We start from the raw sequence: 14361 nt of genomic DNA, 5'->3' as shown, positions 1-14361 counted from the left end.
AAAATGGGTTTGAAGTCTCTTTGTTTGTTCTCTGTAAATATAGAGGGAAAATTCATTTAGAGGTCCTTAAGTTAGACACTAGACATGTTCTGTACATTATTTGCTACCCTTACAATTCTCTGAGGTAAACATTATTGCTCCATTTTATAGACTCGATTAATTCCTCTTTGGATAGTTAAATAATTCACTGGGGTAGATAAATTCCTTCCTAATGCTCCCATTGAGAGGAGGACTTCAATTCCCCTTCCCTTGAATTTGGGCTGGCCATAGTGACTTATTTAACCAGCAAGGATGGTCTATGACTCAGAGGCTAGCCTTCTGCCCACAACTTCTGGGACACTTCTTGGAGTCCCAAGGCCACCATGAGGTAAGGAATCCTAAAACATGCTGAGCTGGCCTGCAGTGGTTCCAGCCCCCAGCCTTTTGAGCCATCCCAGATGATATTCCAGCATCATGGAACAGAGGCGAGCTGTCTCCACTAGGCCCAGTCCAAACTGCTGCCGCACAGAATCATTAAATTTAAGTAGTAATAATAAGATGACGATGATGGTGGTGGTGGTGATACATTGGTAACTGGAACACTTGCCAACTTTGAATCCAGGGCTTCTGACCTCCCTATAACTGTCTGTTGCCTATGCTTCTATGATGTTTGATTATATTTATGATCTGTAACCACAGGGATATAATTAAATTGGTCCACTAGAACCAATTTAAAACAACTCTGCTATCATGCTTTATTTTTCTCCATATCCCCTAATCCAGAATGGCATATTATATATCTATTTATTTAATTGTCTGCCTCATGCCCCAGTATATAAACTCCATGAAGACTTCATTTTGCTCCTTATAGATTGAATAGCATCCACACCACCATCTGGCATGAGTAGGCATTCAAATAATATTTGTTGAATAAATGAATGAATCAATGAAACAGTGATTCACAGTGAAAAGAAAGCATAGATTTATTGTTTTTATGTAGAATATAATTCTTCTGGGAAAATATGATAACCACGACAGTACAAAAATAATAAAGCAAACATCCAAGCCCAGAATTAACAAATGATAAGATTATAATATGTTCACATCAGAGTTTCTTCTCTTAAATAAGTAAAAAGTTAGGATGTTGAATCTACCTATATTTTCTATTCTCCTTGCTCCTGTCTTAGAGGGAAGCCTTTCTATATTTGACATCTATATTCTTAGGGTTTTATAGCGTAAGTTTATGCAGAAACAGTGTGTCTGCTTGGCTCTGCCTTCAAAATCAAGTAGATCGCAATTCCAGTCCCTTTCACCTGCTCTTGCTCCTTCCCTAGGCCAACGCCTATCATACTTACCAGGGTCACTGCCCCACCTCCCAACTGTTCTTTGCTTTCTCTCTCACAGTAGTACTCTGACAAACTCCGTGGGTTCTCCACCCAGCAGCCAGATTGGTCCTTTAAAAAACATACGTTAGATCATGTAACTTTGCTCCTCCCAGCCGTTCAGTGGGCTCCGTCCCTTCTGGAATAATATCTGAGGTCCTTGCCATGTTCACCCTGGCCCTGTATGATCCAAACTTCCTTCTCCCACTCTCCACCTTGCTCCCTCTGCTCCAGGTGCACTGGCCTCCTCGCTGTCCCAGGAGCACATTTCCATCTCTGGGCTTTTGCATTCGCTCGTCCCTTGCCCTGGATTACCCTTCTGTCTCATGGAGTGTCAATAATCTCTGCTTGCATTTGGATTTTGTTCAAACGTCACTTCCTGGTGGGTTGGGGAGACCAATTAATTTATAGTTGAAATGCCTTTACAATCCTTTACCAGGCTTTATTTTTCTTCTACCACCTGGCAGAATTTGTATATAACATATAAATATGCATGTATTTATCTGTTTGCTATTTATTTCTTGACTTAGAATATAAGCTTTTTCTTGGTCAGAGGCCTTCTGATTACATCCTTTTTGTTCTTAGAGTAATGGCTGACATAAAGTTGGCACCCCAGAAGTAGATGTTGGGTGAGGAAATATAGAAATAGTGTTCTTTGAGTTCTAAGAGGATATATAAATTATATCATACTGTATGTATCTTGTGGCATCTTGCTCTTCTCAATCAACATTCTTTTAAAAATATGTCCATGTTTATATATATGTACTGTATCTATATCTCCATCCATCTATGTAGGCCAGTCATTTAAATTGCAGTATATTATCCCATACATTTTATTTATCCATTCTATTATTTCTATATTGTAGTTACTTTTAGTTTTCACTTTTCTAAACAATGTGTAAAGAAACATTCTTTTAAATATATTCTTTGTTTTTCCTTGTGGATATATAACAGAGTAAACATTTCTGGTTTTCTTTTTTACCTATCAGTTAAATTCAACTATAAAAGTAATTACATTGTAATAATAATAATGTTTTTATTATTATTGCTTAGAGGATAAGTCTATCATTTATCAAATGTTCCTATGCAAACCTAAAACTCATTTTAGGAGGGAAAAATAACCAACATAAAAACTTTTTTTAAAGAACAAGTTTAATATTACATTTCTCTTTTATATCTCATACATTTTAAATCATGTGCATTTCTGGCATTGTCCCCTAGTGGTGTATATTTTATGTTATTAAAACTAAAGTGTAATGTTACCTCTTTTTAAATATTTCATGTTGATATTATATGCATGAACGTTTGTGTAGGTGTGTGTAGCAATATGATCATTTGAATTACTGTGGACCCAGTGGTTCAAGCAACAGTAATATTCCACCAAATCAGAGAAACTTTTCAGGGGGTTTTGCCTTTTGCTTGCTAAAGTTTAAGAGAAGGCAATTTTGTTAGAAAATTGTGAACTTTGTTAAACTGAAGAGGTGATTAAAAAACACTGAAAAACTCATTAAGAGCTATAATACTGAGGCATCAGGTGCACCATTTCCCAAAGAACCGGAGATTTCAATGTGCTTTGAAACAGGTGATGTCATGTATTTTGACTCTGAAGCTATTTAATGCCACTAGAACAGATAAAATATGAAGTTAAGCGAAGTTTGATAACTTAGAGCTTTTTGTCAGGACCTTACCATTTCAAGTGATGGAAAATCTAGGTATTAATAATTTGCATCCAGTCTTGGGATAGAACTGGCTTCTCTCATGGCTGAGCCCAAAGAGTATATAATCTCCCTCTGTCCGTCACTTGGCTGTGCTCTCTCCCTGTCCGCTACCTTCCCACACAGCCTTCCCTGTTGAGGTGGCTGAATGGCGTCCAACAGCTGCCTGCTCACATCCCCTCGGCTCGTCGGTCCCTAGTGACCGGCCATGGCTCCTCTCCCTGCAGTCCCCACACAGTTCTGGGATTCAGTATCATTTTCCTTGTTTGCCTGGCCCGAATCCCAGGCTCCCTCTGGGCAGGAAAGTGGGTCCACACAACTCAAACCCATGGAGGGAAGTGGTACATTGTACCTTCCCCAAGAAGACAAGGGGATGACAGTTGGGTGAGAAAAACAAAACAAAGGAACATCTGTCCATTATATGTACCTTTGATCCAATGGTAGTAAGTGGCACAGTCAGGATTCAAATTCAGATTTATAAGCTCCGGAGTACTCCTTACCCTTTACGCTGATCTTCATCTCCAGATAATTGTCCTTTAAATTTCCTCCTGAGATAGTTTCTCAATCTCTTGTACTTTATGTGAAAAAAATATTCCATTTTCTTAAGGAAATGATGTTTAAAAACATCGGCATACCTGTGATATATCTCTTAACAAAAATTACCAGCTCTTCAACATACAGGGGAATATTATTTCTAAAAGCTAAAAATCCTCTAAACTTTAGCTTAAAATGTAATGACGTAGTACCTAATTTCATAGCATATTTTCGCATTGAATAAAAGGCATCTTCACATCTTCAAAATAAAGGATATTTAACAGAATAAACTTTCTCCTCTTTTAAAATTTTAAGGCTGCACTACCATTTTCTATCTTTCTTACCAATTCAAATAGTCTTTACCATCTTTTCAGTAGTCTTTATTTCAGCATGTTTGATCTCTGATTTTGTGGAGCGTACTCTTCCCTTGGGAGAAATTAAACAGAAAGAAATAATATAACCCAGTGGAAAGAGTACAGGATAAGGAATCAGGAAGCCAGGATTATGATCCCAACTTGACAGTATCTCCATGTGAATGAGGGATGGCAGATGATATCTTAACTATCTGAGATGATCTCCTATAGCTCTCACAGAATCTCTTTAATGGCTGTATTTTCACACTGAGAGCAAGAGAGCTTGTCAGCTCAATCACTGAAACAACATTCATTCACTCAGACAAAATGAATTGAGAGTCTGTGGCCAAGGTACTGTGGTAGATACAGTGAAGGCTGCAAGATGGCTCCTCAAGGGAATCTGTTGTCATCCTCTGAAATACATTGATTGTCTAAAACATGCGTAACACTGTGCTATAAGCTGAGGCTGTAAAAATGTGTAGAAAAGCTCTAAAGCACTTATGGTTTAGCTGGAGAGTTGTTGGCAGAAAGGTAAGTAAATATACGAGGCAGTTATACAATGTAAACAGGACAAACAAGTGCTTCAGGCATTCAACATCCAATGAGCACTTCAGACCCTGAGGGACTGTTTTCTCATACGTTGTAATGTGAGTGAATCTGACTGCCTCCATGAATATCAGCAAAGAGGTAAATGTGAGAGGTCAAGCTAGGTGCACAAGAACTAGATTGTTGACTGACGATAGCCAGATCCAGAGTGTACTAAATAAGGAAAGAAAAAGATTTGGAAACTCATCACAAGCCAGAGAAATGAGCATATCTTCACACGTTATGATGTTGTCCGATATGGAAGCCACTAGTTTCAATCAACATGTGCTGTAAATAAGAAATATACCTTACATTTTCCAGATTCAGTATGAAAAAGAGGTGATACATTGGGTGAAATAAAACATTATTCAGGTAATTATTTTTAACGTGGCATCTAGGAAATTTAAAATTTCATATATGGTTTACATTATGTGGCTATTGGACAACACTATTCTACTTGACCAGATTAGAAACTGGGAGTGCTTTGTAAATCCCCCTCCCTTTTTTTTTTTTTTTTTACCAGTTCTCAATTCCAATTATTGCAGAAGCTCTAGATACCTTTCTTTCCTAAAACTTTGTCACTAATTTCAAAATGTGTTGGGGGCATTGGCTAAGAGAACTAATAATTAATTGAGCACTACTTTATAATGTGGGTTTTATTATCCTCAGTTCAAAGGATGCTCATTCAGATTAAGTAACTTGTCTTGGGTCAATAGAGAGCAAATAGCAGAATTTGACCTCAAGACCAACTCACTCTATAACAAATGCTCATCTTTATGCTATACTACATGCTCACAGTACTGCTACTGAACTGGTACTGCCTAACTGCTAGGCTGTTAGGAAGTCACCGGCACATTTACATACAAACCCTCATGCAGAAAAGAACACAGCACAGGGATGAAGAGCAAGGGCTTTGGAGTCACCAACTTGGTGAGTAGTAGCTGCTTTGTAGCTGGACCAATTATTTAAATACTCTGAGATTGTTCAGTATTAATATCTGTAAGAGGAGGATGACAGTAATGCTGTTCTTTCAGGTTTGTTCTAAGAGTTAAATCAAATGATATTTAGTGCCCAGCCCACAGATAGGATTCAAGAATAATAGCAATGTGTTTAAGGTGCAGGGCCAGAGATAATGAGCATGTTGGTAGAGGGCCCTATAGCTTATCCAATAGGTCTGGAATGAGATTAGCATGCTTTGGTCCCCTTCATGTACCAGCCATATGATGTTGGGCCCGTTGCTTAATTCTCTGTGCCTTAGTCTTCATCCACATAAAAACTAGGTTTCAATAAGGGTCCCGTCTCCTTTCTTGATGGGATGATTAAATGAGATAATGCATATATATTTATTTATATTTTTATTAAATTTATAGAGGTGACATTGTTAATAGGATCATATAGGGTTCAAGGGTACATTTCTATGATACATGATCTTCATATTGCATTGTGTGCCCACCGCCCAAAGTCAGACCATCTTCTGTAACCGTATAATTGTATTTATAATTTTGTTTCAAACTATTTTAGCTTTTTAATTATTTTTGTTTTACTTAATTTGCTTTTCTGATATTTGCTTCTAAATTTAGGGGTTATAAACCACCATGCTTTCTGAATTCATTCCTTCTAGACTCTTCTCATGTAGCTAAGGCTATGCATGTGCTGTTCTTTAGTAGTCGCTACACTCCCCACCTCAACCATCTCATTTGCTACGCAAACATTTGTGGATTTTATCATGCAAACCTCACTGGGAGAGGAAACAAATCACTTTTTTTTTTTACTATTGAATCCTCAGCACCTAGCAAAGTGCTATTCACATAGTAGGTGCTCAATGAATCTGTTCAGTGGATGAGACACCAGATAACCATGCTTATTGGATTAATAAGGAATATAAAGCTTTAGATATAGTTCTAATAAGGTTCTATACAGAGAACTCTCTGATAATAAAGTCTGAAAATCTGTGAATTTGTAAATTAATTGGGTTCTGGATAGTTGAAGTTTCTGGATAAATGAGGTTTGACTGTGGCTTATTATTTATAGGCAGTAATAAAATTTCACTTAATTGATTCTTTATTTCATTTTTACTAAAATGGAGAAAATATCTGTCATGGAGGGGATTAACAGGGGTGCTCCCCATCTATGGGACTGCATTGATAGTATGCAGAACAGACAACAGTTTAAGAAATAGTAGGTGTTGTCTAGTTTATAGATTTATAATTTATTGGTTTGTCCCTACACCAGCTCCCATACCATATCCCCCAGAAGCTGGGGTAGATTAGCTCTGCTCTGAAGAAAGCAGTGCAGCATTTGCTGGACAGCTGTGCGCAGGGATGCCATATGGACCACTGCGCAATTTGTCCTTAATACTAATAAATGACACAGGGAAATCAGCACAATGAAAATATGGCGTTTTTTTTTTTTTTTTTTTTCTCTACACGCTGAAAGAACTGCTGATTTCAGTAAGTGAACCTTATCAGAATTATCTGGTGTACCGTTAAGAGTAAAAAGAGAATTTCATTTCGTTCTAGTTCTGGGTGATAGAATAAATTCCAACTCAATAAAATTGGATTGTTAAATTTTACTGTAGACCAAGCATGCATCTAAAAATTCAGGCCACTGATGAAGACTACTATCCAGGGTTTCTAATCTCATTTGCTTCTTTTCAAAAAGGCATTGGATTTGGTGTGAAGTTATGATGTCGTTGGATATAGAGAGTTAAAAAAACAATATTGAAAACAATGTTTGACAGTTGGAACTATTAATAATAAAACGGTAATAAAATAAAAGTTTGCTTCATCTTAGAAAAACATAGTAAAATATAAAGTAGTACCGAACTGAAATTAGAATATTAGTACAGCATGTTAACCTTGATGACAAGTGTTTTTCACCAATCAATAATCTCAGGTTAGATATATAAAATAGTTAGTGCCCTCTCACTTAGGACATTCCCACAGTATAACTTAACCACTGTTTATAGTTACAGCTGAGCTTGGACTTATAAACATCTGTTAAATATATCCACTCCTTATTTGAGTTTTTTAAAAAGAAAGGATCTTCAGAAACTCTTAATTTTAAAGTTCTTATAGAAAATTTATGTGTATGCGCACACACAACATCTGTATTAGAAGAACTTAATAAAAATTGCAGGGTTTAAGAACAAATAAAAAAATATTTTATATATGACCTTGGGCAATAGGCATTAAGAATTCAAAGAGTGTTCTTGTTCTGATGTTTCTAAATCCTTTTCCTAATGAGTCTACCGACAGAGCCCTTTATTTACAGGGAATTAAATGGAAACTACTAAAGCAGTACGTAGCCCTGATAACATCCGCCTGCTTTCCTGTTATTAAAGACCTTGCAATGCAGTGGTGAAGACAGACACGCTAATCTCGCTTACTTTATTTCTAGTATAACTTCATGGGCTGGTGACAAGTTTGTAGTCATTTAAGAGGCTTATTTTGGCATTAAAGACCCAAGAAGGTGAACGCTGAATCATTGTAGACAAACTAACAACAAAGATGTGAAAAGCACCACGAGGCCTAACTGCTAACTTATAAGAGTCTGTCCAAACACAGGCAAATCCATCTGCAGGACACCGAGGCTGGCGGCCTGGTGCCTGTCGTGTGGCAGCTGCTCCTCAGTAGCTGCGTCATGTTTCAGGGCAGCACCCCTAGATGGCGCTCTGTCAGCTTCTCCTAGAAGACCAGCCTTATTGCCTTGCCTGGTTCCCATGCGCCCTCTCCCCATTTTTGCCAAGGCCTGGAACATCCTCCTTGATTGCCATCGGTGGCTTTTTTAGACTTTATTTACCTTTTAGGTTTACTCTAGACGTCTGCTTAATCAGATTTTTACCTGAATAAAAATCTTAGGGAAAGAAATAAAAGGACTCTCATGCTAATTAGTGCATAGTTTAACAAAACCTTAGGAAGAATTTCTATGTGTGGCAAGCCATCTCTTACTGCTTCTCTTAAAATCAATAAAAATGTAGTTTCTTCCAAAGGAGGGGAGTGGCAAAAATGGACTTTGTAAAGAAGGGCTTCTGTCGTGAGTGGCACACGTAGAGCAGCTTGATTGCCCTACGTGCGGAATCGACATCAAGAGATTTCGGAAGCATAATTTTTTGCTATCGGGGCAGCTAGTGATTGTTGGTCCTGGCGCCCGCAAAAAAAAAAAAAAAAAAAATGGACTTTGTTATTGGGCCAGATTAAGTCCTCCCTTACAAGCGAGTTGGCCTTAATGTCTCCTGGGGCTGGGGTTCTGGTAAACAGAAGCATTAATGAGGCTACAGTCCAGGCATATTTTTCACACCCTAATGTGTGCAGGGGAAGCACGCAGAGCCCTTCCTTCCTTCCTTCCTTCCTTCCTTCCTTCTTCCCTTCCTTCCTTCCTTCCTTCTCTTCCTTCCCTTTCTTCTTTCTTTCTTTCTTTCTTTCTTTCTTTCTTTCTTTCTTTCTTTCTTTCTTTCTTTCTTTCTTTCTTTCTTTCTCTTTCTCTCTCTCTTTCTTTCTTTCTTTCTTTCTTTCTTTCTTTCTTCCTTTTTCATATTTTTATTGTTGCTCTATTACAGTTGTCCCATCCCCCCCATTGCTCTCCGCTGCCCCATCCACCTCCCGCCTCTCCCACAGTCAATCCCCACCCTGTTGTCCATGTCCATGGGTCATTTACATTAGTTCCTGCACAGCCCTTTCTTATTGGGCTATGAAACAGAGATTGGCTTTGTGACAATTGTCTTCTCCAGGCCAAGCCTATGGATAAGAGTAAAAATACAATGTGATGGGAGGTGGCTCGTCTCCCTTCACTGTTATCTCTAGAAATCAGCAAGGGGGACATCTGGCGTGTTCAAAGGTGGTTTCCTAGCAGCTGGGTTTGGACTCTGAGGAAACGGCCCTAACTCATTTCTACTTTTCTTCACAAGTCAAGGTGTGGAAATGCCCTGGGGTTATCCTATTTCATGGCTTCTCTGAATCCATAGGGAGCTTCTCACTTAAAAATTGAATTTTTACAATGATCCCTGGTGGAAGAAACCTAATTAAGTTTTCATGCCACCAGCAACATACCATTAAATGACATTTTACTTTTTCTGCTGCTTCTATATGTTATGATGCTGGGTAAACTACACCTAAGGGTCATATTTCATTTTTCTTAAATTTTTGTTTATTTAATTTTTGGAAAGAGAGGGAAAGCAAAACATCAATTTGTTGTTCCACTTACTCATGCATTCATTGGTTGCTTCTTGTATGTGTGCTGAGCAGGAGCGAACCCACAACCTTGGAATATCAGGATGATGCTCTAACCAACAGAGCTACCTGGCTGGAACTCATATTTCCATTTTTAATGTTATCATTGACATCTCAGATTTTGAAAATATATTAAAAGTTAAAATTTTTAGGGTATTTTTAACTTTTTGAGGATATTGATTTAACAGTAACTGAGTGCTTCACATTAAATTACTAAACACCTTATCTAATTATTTTTATTTTAATATTTAGGAAGAATGTTCTGGTGATACAAAGGGATCTATTGAAAATAATGTAACAAGATGAGGGAAATATGGTGAAGTGGTTGACAAGTTAATCTTTGGAGTCTTAAAGGACAGAGTTCAAATTCTATCTCTGCCATTTACTATTTGACCTTGACCACGCTTCTTTGACCTTGAACACGTTTCTGTAACCTTGCCAATTTCCATTCTTTCTTTCCTTGAGTGGAACTGAACAGTACCTGCCTCACAGGCCACTGAGAGATTAAGTAATGCATTGGGTGCTTACCACATCGCCCCGCACAGAGAACACAATGCATTATAGTGAGAATGGTGTTCACGTCAATATTTTTGTGTTCTTTGGCGGTTGAAAGTCTGATATGGGCACTCTCCTAAATCGTGTCTTTGGGTTTAGTTTTTGGTATGCTACAAAGAAATTTCACCACAGCGCTACCTAGCGTTTACTAACACACCTTCTTGTCTGGTTTAGATGATAGGCTGCAAAGAAAAATACACTTATAGAAGCACATTTTCCACACACAACTGAAGAGCAACTGCACTTCATACCCACCTTTTTTGTACTCACTGAACAGCATTTTCAGATCTTGCTGTGTGGACTTCTGGGTCTTCCTTTTCCTTGGTTGCTTTCCTGCATACCAGCCCCTCCCCCAACAGCCAGGGCGCTGGTGGAGGTGTGGGCGGAGCTCGCTGGACTTCAAGTACCAGGCTCACTAGTAACTGAACGCTCATCAGATCTGACTGGCTCCCTCAAGGCTATAAGGTTGCCTCTGACCTGCACAGAAATGACGAAAGACAAAAACAGCCCTGGGTAAGTGGGATCTACCAGCTTCTACTGTTGTTACTTTCATTGTTATTACGAAGAAAACGTTTCCTAGTTCCATCTGGTTTCTGTGCAAGTGGGGAATCAAATCTTTGTGTTTATGGGACCAAACAGATGGATTCCTGTTGCTATTTGTTTCCTGGTGAAATGGGACCATGAACAAGGCAGACTGCCAAGGGCATGGGTATTAAAGAAAGGGAAACCCTCCGACATGCATGGTTTGCTGTATCCATTACATCTGATTTCTTTTCAAACCATAATGCTTTGTAATTTTTAAATGTTATTTCTGCCAATCGTTGACTAACACCTTTTATTGTATGGTTTAAATGATTTTAAGTGGCATGGGGAGATCAGTATCCTTTTTATTCTCCATTAAAAGTATCTTAAGCACTTACATAGTTTAATATGTTGTAGTTAGCTTAATACATTATTTAAAATCACTTAAAATAATTAAAAAAAACAAGTCATGAAAATTTTTCTCTGTATTTTTCTGAGAATAATAGTTTTTCAAGCATTTCACATTTTAAAGGAACAGTGTTGTGGGTTTACCAACATAGAATCTCTCTTGGCTATTCTAGCTTTTCAGGAGCTTATGGGCACCAGTGGATGCCCATGTGATCGTTTAGAACATCAGGTACAGCTCAGGTGCAGAAACGTGTCTTCCACCCCAGAAGTAAAGTAACTCCCTTTACTCACTAATTCTTTTTTAAAAAAACAAACAAACTATAAGATTGCATTTTCTTTTTCTTTATTTCAGTAGGATGTAGACAACAGAATTGATAGTGTTTAACACCATTCAAGTATCAAAATTATTTTTACATTACTATATATTTTTTATATAATGAAAGTTTTATTTCCCCTCTGATGCTGAGATCCCAGGTGGGCAGGTGGGAGATGTAATTTTTGCATCTCAAGTATTTAACCAGATTACCTAATTAGCATTCTGCTGCCTCACTTCACATTTATAGTGGAACATTGATTTTTCACTTGGAAGCCAGGAAACCACAATTATCCGGAAACTAAATTAGAAATATATAGCTTCTGCCTGAATTACAGAGATATTTTAGGGGTTGAAATTGCCTAATTAAAATTAACCTGCTTCAACAGGTGTTACCCCTTTGATCACTTCTGACTCTTTATTAAATAATGAGAAAAACTTACAGTTCTTGCCTTCCTCCATCAATATTTAAGTGACAAAAACCATCCAAAGTTCTGAGCCAAAAGCAGGTATCTACATAGAATATGCCTTGGTTACAAAACCAATAGTGTTATCCAGAAACCTTAGCAAATTAGTTCTTTAAAAATAGCCCCAGATACACAACCACTTCTACTACCAGATGATGTTTATTATTTAATATAGGCAACTGTTCTGTGCTTTATGTGTATTAGCACAATTATCACAACCACTTATGTGATTGGTATTGTTATTCCTATTGTACCGGTTTAGATACTGAGGTATAAAAAATAAATTTTGCAGCATCACACAACTAGTAAGTGATGGCATTGGCATCCACAGTAACTGGGTACTTAATTAAAAAAAAAATTAAAACAAATCCAATCCAAGATTATTTTTTAAAATTTCACTTACACTTTCTTAATTAGATACTTAAATGACAAAATATGTGCTTATTGCTGCAAGTATAACAGTATAAAATTACAAAATAAAACATATTCCATATGCCCTTTCTAATCTACTTTCCTGGAAATTGAGAATATCCTTGCACATTTTTCTTCATGCTTAAACAACAAACACATGTATGCTCTCCACACATGCATACATGTTTTTAAACAAAAATAAAAATATACTATCAACATTACTCTGAAATTTTGTATTTCACCAATTTACATGTCACGGTAGAGTGATGCTAACTCCAGTCCAGTTGAGTTATAGCTCAGCTTTGCATTGGTGCACAATATTTCATGTGGTGAATGAACCATAATTTATTCATGTTATGATAGATGTTCAGATAAGTGTGTGATCAGTTGCCTAAGTGTTTGGAATGGACACCTGACAGAAAGAGTGAATGAGCCAGGTGCTTTCGCCTAAGCTAAGGTCTAATTACGAAGACAGTTCTCATAATACTGCGGTTTCTTGGAGATTTACTTGACCAAAATGTGCCTGGCTCCATCCCAAAGTACACATTTCTTAAAATGCTCCCCATCATCTCAAAGGCTATGATTGCTCCCATATGTTTGTCTCTATTTAGTATCTTAAGTTTAGATTCTCTGAAGCAAATGAGGATGATTTAGGAAATGTAAAACTTGTAGTGTCCATATAACGTTAACTTCTTGCTGCAGGGATGTTTCCCATGTCTGACACAACAGCAGCTCGCTCTATTTCACGTGGAGTTATATCTTTAAGCCACCTCAATGCCTCTTGAATAGAGGAGAGTTATTATTTGACTGCTTTTATATTTTCATTTTATAGAAGCCTGCGGGGTTTTTTTTTCTTTTTTAAAAGTCCTTTTAAAAGGTTGAAAACAAAGCAAATTTATGGTTAGTACACTTGCCCTTTGTGCCTCAGAAAAGTAATTTCTCATTTTCTTATTTCTCAAGAACAAGCACCTCATCAAGTCATTTTCTTGACTTTTTGTGCTTCTAGAACTGACAGTGTTCTCTGTGAAGCAGCAGAGTGAGATTCAGTACTATCCCTATCAATGTCGGGAACTGAAAAAAGAAGTAACATTCTTTGTGTTCCCGTGAAACACATCGAAGCTACTCTATTTACATCTTAAATGTCTGTAAGAACTTTTACATTGTGTTCGTTTGCTTAGGGTTTAGTACAAAAAAATATGCTGTAGAGCTGATGACAAGAATGCAGACATCTGAGAATATGCTTTACCCTTGATACTCTGATCATTCTATTCTAGACCATCTGGAATCTAAGACTACATCTGAGTGCATGATATTAGAAATCATATATATATGATATATAGGTTCTAATATATAGCTTATTCATATGATGAATTTTACTCACTTAGAAACAAAAACTTGTCCAGAAAATACATCAGAGTAGTTCTTTAAACATAAACTATTCAGAATAAAGCATTTGTTTTTATAATTTTGACATTTTGAGAAACCATCTGTTTCAAAGCAATTTCTATAATGATTGTTTCTAATTCAGAATAATAGATTTTTTTTCAAATGTTGGATTTGATTATGCTAGAGAATGCTGCTTGGAACATTAATGACTTAAAAATAGCACAAAAAGACAGTTTTATATAGTATATAATTTTAATTGTTTTCTAGAAATGCTTATATCTCTTGAGATCAGCAATAAAAATTGTTAAGTATTGTACGCATATTGTAATTTAGTTCTATAAAGATTTCTTTAACTTCTATTATTTCTTTTGTGAGGCATTTGACTTTTTGTTATAAAAAGATTCAAAAATGAATACAATCTGATTTTGGCTTTCCAAAGTTTTACAGGTTAATGGTTGAAACAGAGTTACATGTATAGACAGTATAACGGCAGGAAGGCTGCTACATGCTCAGTGGGGAGTTA

The 14361-nt window shown here is 37.0% G+C and overlaps 1 protein-coding gene and 1 non-coding gene across 4 annotated transcripts in view; both read left to right on the top strand.

Moving 5' to 3' along the window:
• The window catches only part of OXR1 (oxidation resistance 1), a 363374-nt gene that overhangs the window by 122332 nt on the left and 226681 nt on the right, over nt 1-14361 (top strand). The gene's annotated exons all lie outside the window — the stretch shown is intronic.
• LOC150004110 (U11 spliceosomal RNA) lies at nt 8568-8701 on the top strand. The gene has a single exon (XR_016512554.1). It is a non-coding gene; the product is annotated as a U11 spliceosomal RNA (small nuclear RNA).

The sequence above is a fragment of the Furipterus horrens genome, unplaced genomic scaffold, assembly GCF_987537825.1.
Source record: "Furipterus horrens unplaced genomic scaffold, mFurHor1.1.pri manual_scaffold_7, whole genome shotgun sequence".
NCBI lineage: Eukaryota > Metazoa > Chordata > Mammalia > Chiroptera > Furipteridae > Furipterus > Furipterus horrens.
The sequence above is the reverse complement of the archived record's forward strand: the minus strand, read 5'-3'. Positions and strand labels throughout refer to the sequence as shown.